This window comes from Echinops telfairi, unplaced genomic scaffold (genome assembly GCF_000313985.2).
Source record: "Echinops telfairi isolate 266 unplaced genomic scaffold, ASM31398v2 ScPeMD7_7469;HRSCAF=8507_1, whole genome shotgun sequence".
Classification (NCBI taxonomy): Eukaryota; Metazoa; Chordata; class Mammalia; order Afrosoricida; family Tenrecidae; genus Echinops; species Echinops telfairi.
Genome location: NW_022111373.1, coordinates 14,680,793 through 14,687,806, shown reverse-complemented (window position 1 = coordinate 14,687,806; position 7,014 = coordinate 14,680,793).

Here is a 7,014-nt window from a genome sequence, read left to right as displayed (position 1 = left end):
CTGGATCTTATATACAGAAAATAATATAAACACAGACAGGAAGCAAACAAACAAACAAAAACCAGCAACAGAGCCAAAACAGAGTAAAACCTCAATCACACAGTAAAAAATATTATTAAAAATTTAACAACTTTAAAATGGATAAAATGGAGATCAAATGGTGTTATTCCATTTTAACCTCAATATGGTCCATCTGCCCTACTGACTCCACAATGCTCGCTGTCTGATAGCAAGGCTATTCCCATCCCTGGACTATGTTCAGAGGGGATTCACTGGAGGCTTGCTCCATGTGCGGACCCTGCAAATGGATTTGGGGCTTCCAACTGTCATGCATAGCCTTCTGCAAGCTGGGTGTTCAGAATTTATGGCTTGACTTTTTGCTTGGATGGTTTTATCTTGATAAATGCTGTGCTTTTCCCCCTTTTGGGTTTCTAACTCTAGGTCTTTGCACAGTTCATTATAATACTGGTCGTCTTAAGCTGCCCTTTGAAATCTTTTAGGTCTTTTAATCCATAGCTTTGCCTAATTTCTTTCAGAATGCTGTCTTCCACAATGAGTTAGGTTGAGGTTTTAATTTAAAAGTGGAATATGATCGTGCATTTTATTGCAAATGGGTTAACCATAGTGAAAACTACCAAGTAATTTTATATTTTTACAATTTCAAGATTTTTAAAAAAACCAAAGCATGTATTATCTTGTGTTTGCAGAATTACATTGGTCCTATTTGATTGTATCGAATTCACTTTCTCTTTCATGTGGCGGGCTGTGGGGCACCAAGAACAACGGGTTAGGGAATCAGGTGAGAAGATAAGGGGGGGAGGGGGGGCGGCAGGGGGGGGTGCAGCCAGCTGGCCCCTCACCAGGTTGTGTGCAATCTCAGTGCGTTCACTGAGGTCGTGGAAAGGCAGAGGCATTCATCAAAACTGCTTCCTTGGCCTCGCTATGATTTACCAATAGTAAGATGGATATCAGAAATTAGAATGTGGAAACTCTGTGCTAGTACCTGAAGGAGAAATAAGGTTTTAACCTGTTTCGTAGATAAACATAATGTGTATGATTGTGGGGTGGGGGCAGCTAGAAGCCAGTGAATCCGTATTGTGACTTATGGGTGGTATTTATATCTTTTACCTTTATAAATGATCTTATCAGAAATGAACACACTTGTTCTTGCACACGCCTACCCCCACGTGTGGAACGCACCCCTCCTTCTGTTTCCCTTGCCAGAGTCCTCAGTCCAACACCAATGCCCTTTCTTCTGTGAAATCTAGCTCATATTCTGGTTCCTCCGTCGCTCCTACTCTCCACCGACTTGACCCACGTGGGGTCTCTGCCGGGAAGTTTTGCTTTTTGACCAGAAGGGGTCTCTGTTGCACTACTCAGAGTAAAAGAATGCAGTTTGGTGGAATGTTTTGCTTTATTTTATTTTGTTTGCTCTTTTGTAATCAGGACAATCTTTTTCTTGACTTGTTGGGAATATATTGTGACATGATGGATGTTGGAGGGAAAAATTCATCAGTCTCTTAGAAAAGACTTTTCCTCAAAAAGGGTGGACCCTTTTCTCATCCTCAGGATTGCCTGACACTTTCCTGAGCCACAGAGGGATTTTAACTCCTTTGTATGAATGGTGGAAGTAGAAAAAGAGAAAACAAGATAGAAAGCGTTTAAGCGGAACAATGTAACTTTTTCTTTCCTCCCGAGAACAAAGGTTACCCTTCGGTAAGCTCTTTATTGCAGCCCTCCCGAGAGCGTGGACTGCGGAGTTACACTGACTGCGAAGCAGAAGCACGTCCTGCATCAAGAACTGGGCTTCAGGGTCGTGATTCGCGCCGCCCTCCCCCCTTCTAGCTCTCTGTCTGGAAAATGAGGAGCCCGACTGCCAAGTCACAGGTTGTCGTGACGATCTTACCAGACACCTGGTACCGGTAACGTGAAGTGCAATGTGCCTGCTATCGCTCTCAGTCCTGTGCACATGGACCGAGTTACAAGTTGGAAGCGTGCCTCTCATATTGTGGCTGGCTTCGTTCCCAGGGAGCTTTTCCTAGAGAAAGAATAGAGTGAATGCAGGAAATAAGAGGTCCCAACAGACAGGAAGGGAAACATCTTTCACTATCCTTTTGCCTTCACATACCATTCCTAAGAGAAAACCACCAAATTCACATCCTAAATCTCTTTGGAGTGCTGCAATGGAATTCCTAACTAGTTTCGTGCATCTCATAATTGTCTCATCTGATGAAATCCATCCAATTCATCTTCGTATGTCTTGCCTCATCTTCTCAAGTCTTTTCTTCGTATTAGACTTACACTGATTATATAGTCTGAAAAGAATCAGGCAAGATGATGAAATCCCACCAGCTAATGGCCTCCTTAAAGCGCTGGTGGTGTCCCTCTGGTTCCGTGAAGACTTGCAGGGATGACATTTTAAAATCACCCACGTTTTTTTGTAAATGTTGATGGCAACATATGTACAAAGTGTCCTTAACACAATTGAATGACAGATCGTCAGAAGATTTGTAAGAGCCCCCCCCAATACAATGATTAATAAAATAAAAATATAAAAAAGCTCTGGTGGTGTAGTGAGTCACGTGTTGGTTTGCTAATCCCAAGGTTAGCCGTTTGAAACCACCAGACGCTCCAGCCAACGGGGATAGTGCTACCCTGTCCTATCAACAAACACACAAACACACACACTGCCATTGAGTCGATGGTGACTTATAGCGACCCTGTAGGACAGAGTAGAGCTGCTCCTGTGGGTTTCTGAGACTGTGTAACTCTTCACGGGAGTAGAAAGCCCCGACTTTCTCCCGAGGAGTAGCTGGTGGTTTCAAACAGCTGACCTTGCACCTTGCAGCCCAATACCCTGATAGCATAGTGTGTTAGTCTGGGTACTTTAGAGAAACAAATCCACAGAAACTCATGTATAAGAGAGAGTTTTATATAAAGGTTAAATGTACATCAAGAAAACATCCCAACCCAGTGCTGCCCAAGCCCACAAGTCCAACATTAACCCAAATGTCCAACACCAATCCACAAAGTCCTCCTCCATCTCACAAAACACACTAGATGATGCCGACTGCAGGAGGAAAGCCGAGTCAGTGAACATATAAGCATCTCAGCACTGGCAGGGGTCTCCACACGGCTGCTCCAGCACCCAGGGCTGCATCGGGATAGGTCCATGCGGCTTCTCCTCAGTGATGTCTTGCAGGAAGTGAGCCTTGCCAGCTGAAGCAGAGAATTGGCTAAGGTAGCTGCACCCTGGTCCGACCATCAGAAAGCAAGAGACCCAAGAACTAGAAAGGCGAGGCTCACTGAGCCATTTATCCCTCCGCCCTTCAATTAACCCCACATGTGTTTGCCGGCCAGGTTGGTACAATAAAGTGACTACCTCACATAGTGATTAAGAGTTGAGCAAAAATCCACAAAGTCAGCAGTTCAAAACTAGCAGCAGCTCCTCAGAAGAAGGATGGGGCTTTCTACTCCCATGAAGAGTTACAGGCTCACAGAGGCAGTTTACCCTGCCCTATATGTCTCCATGAGTCAGTGTTGCCCGGATGGCAGTGAGATTTACTCTGTCCAATGGGGTTGCTAACAAGGAGCCTTGGTGGTGTAGTGATTACTCCTTGCGCTGCGATCCACATGGTCGGCGGTTTGAAACCACCAGCAGCTCTGCAGGAGAAAAGATTGGGCTTTCTCCTCCCATCAACAGTTGCAGTCTTGGAACCCTACCCCCCACCCCCAGAGGACTGGCTCTGAATCAGCATTGCCTCAATGGCAGTGAGTTTGTTTGACAGCGTTGCTGTACGTTGCCGTGAACTCAATGGCAGTGAGTTTGTTTGACAGCGTTGCTGTATGTTGCCGTGAACTCAATGGCAGTGAGTTTGTTTGACAGCATTGCTGTACGTTGCCGTGAACTCAATGGCAGCGAGTGTGCTTTTGGGTTGGTAAGGGCCCCCTTAGCCTTTCAGTTTTCCGGTCTTAGAAATCACTTTAAATTTCTTCTGCCCCACCAACACATTCCCAAGGATCTATGATCCTTGAAGATGGAGCATGGTATCTTTAATCATTCTCTCTCCCTTCATCCCCGTTGGAAAACGACTCTCCTCAAACCAAGTTTGTATCCTTCAACCTCCTAGTTTGTTCCCTGCCTCCTGGTGGTGTCGTGGGTTCCAGACCTTGAAGCCACCAGTGTTCCACAGAAGAAAGACGAGTATTTCTACTTTTGTAAAGATTTGCAATCTTGAAATCCATAGAGCCAATTATATATTTTTCCTTTAGGGTGCTATGAGTTAGAGTGGCCTCGATGGCATGTAAGACACGCCGAGTGTGCTCTTCCTTCTTGGCTTTCTAGCTCTGCGTCTTCACGCATTTCATTCTAACACTTGACTTCCCTTTGAACACTTCTATTCAGCTCTCTGACTTCATTTCTATCTTTGCCTTAGCTACTCTAGGATTAAGAGCAAAATTTCAGAGTCTCTTCTGACACCCACTTTGACCTTTCTTTCCTGTCTTTTTAATGACTTTTTGCTTTCTTCATGAATAATGACGGCAACCCACAGCTCCTCAGCTTGTCTGTCACTAGTGCTCAGGGCATCAAGTCGTCCTCGGGATCTCAAGATTCAGTGAGATCAATTCAAGGTTGTCATTTGGTTCTGGTGGACTTGTTTTAATTTTCTTTAGCTTCAACCTGAACTTCCATATGAGCAATTTGTTAGCCCCTGGCCTGGTTTTCAGCAGCTGATTTTGAGCTGATGAAGAATATAGAACGTACCACGGACTACAAAAAGGACAAACAGATCTGTCTTGGAAGAAGTATGTCCAGAGTGTTCTTTTAAGGCAAGGATGGCATGATGTCATCTCATGTACTTTGGACATGTTCTCAGGGGAGACCAGTCCCGGGAGAAGGACATCATGCTTGGTGAAGTGCAGAGGCAGCGAAAGAGAGGAAGGCCCCCAAGCAGGTGGATGACCCAGGGGCTGCAACAGTGGGTCCGAGCAGAGGAGCAATCGGGAGGACGGCCCAGGACCGGCCAGTGTTCCTTCTGTTGTGCACAGGGCGGGTGTGAGTAGGAACCGATTCAATGACACCTAGCCACAACAACAATACCATTGCACTTCTACATCATCTCTTCCCACAGATGTAGTATATCTGATTTCTGCGTATTTCATTTGGAGAAGTCCCTGGGAAGTCCAACAATACCCATTTTAAACAATAGTATTATTTTAAAAAGGTATTTGCTATGAAGAAGTCGGCATTGCAAAAGTTTGTCATGCAATCTCCAGCTTAATTTCTATCACCAAGACCATATTCTTCAACTTTTATATTCCAATGATCAATAATTATCAATTCCTCTTGATGACATGTTTGATCAATTTCAGATTGAAGATGATGGTAGAATTCCTCAATTTCTTCCTCACTAGTTTAGTATTGGTGCGTAAATGTGAATAATAGTTGCACTGCTGGGATTTCCCTGTATGTGGATAGCTATCCTATTACAGAGAGCGTGTACTTCAAGATAGCGCTTGGAATGTCTCATTCAAGAACATTAAAAACTTAAAAACAAAACTCACTGCCATCAAGTCGATGCCAACTCAGAGCGACCCTGTAGGACAGGGTAGACTGCCCTGGCGATTTTGAAAGATTGTAACTCTTTATGGGAGCAGAAAGCCTCATATTTCTTTTGAGGGGTAGCTAGTGGTTTTGAACCTCAGACCTGAGGATTGCAGCTCAATGCATAACCATTATGCCACCAGTACTCCTCATGAAATATCTCATAGGGTGCCTTAAAAAGAAAAAAAAAAGGTCTAATCAGAACAGTGGCTTCTGAGAGGCTCTGCTGACCAGTGAAATTCAAGGCAGAGAAGTTAGCTTAGAAGGAATGGAAGTTAGCGATAAGGGAAATATAGAAAGTACCATAGAATGAAATATATATTTCTCTCTCTCTCTCTCTCACTATATATATATATATATACATACATACATACACACACACAATGACATGCCACCTCACACTGCCAGTTTTAGCAAAGTTCTATAAAACATAAAATCATAAATGCTGGAGGGGATGCAGAGAGATCAAAACACTTTTCTATTGCTGGTGGGACTGCAGAACTGTAGGACCACTATGGAAATCAGTGTGGCACTTCCTTAAACAACTGCAAATACAAGTACCTTATGATCCAGCAATCGTTCTGCTGGGCATAAACCCTAACGAAACAAAGAGTACAAGAGGAACAGACATGTGTACCTATGGTTATTGCAACAATTTCCATAATAGCAAAAACCTGAAAACAACCCAAAACCCTGATTATAGAAGAATGTATAAAAAACTTTGGTACATCCACACAATGGACTATTATGTATCTATTAAAAACAATGACAACTCTCTTAAACATTGCAAGATATGGACAAAACTAGACAACATTATGCTTAGTGAGCTTAGTCAATCTTCCAAAGGTAAATATTTAATAACACTATTATTATAAGGAAAAATGAAGAAAAAGAAAAGTGGTTTATAAGCCAAAAGACAACAACACTGATGACTGTGAGGAGGTCAGGGATTGGGGTAGGAACTGGGAGAAAGGAAAGGTAGGCTATTGAGGAGGGAGGAAGGGAAGGTGGGAGAAAAAGAGAACCAGTTTATGGAGGGTTTAACAGGATATTGTTGTTGATTTCATTTCTTGAGATGTGCTGTGTGAATATACCCTGTATTTCTTAAAACAAAACAAAACAAAAAAACCCAGCAAGGGCTCAAGTACAAAGGAAATGTTTTGAAAATGTTGATGGCAATGTATGTACAAGTGTTCTTAATATAGTTGAAGGCTGGATTGTTATAAGATTTGTAAGAATTCCCCAATAAAATGATTAATTTTTTTAAAATAAAAATTTTAAATAAAAAAATCTTACGATTCTTTATCCCTCAAACCTAAATAGTGGTTGAGTGTTTGTTTGTTTATTTGTTTAAAGAGGAAAAGTAAAATGGAAATGGACCACTCAAGTACTCCCTCAATGCAGGAATA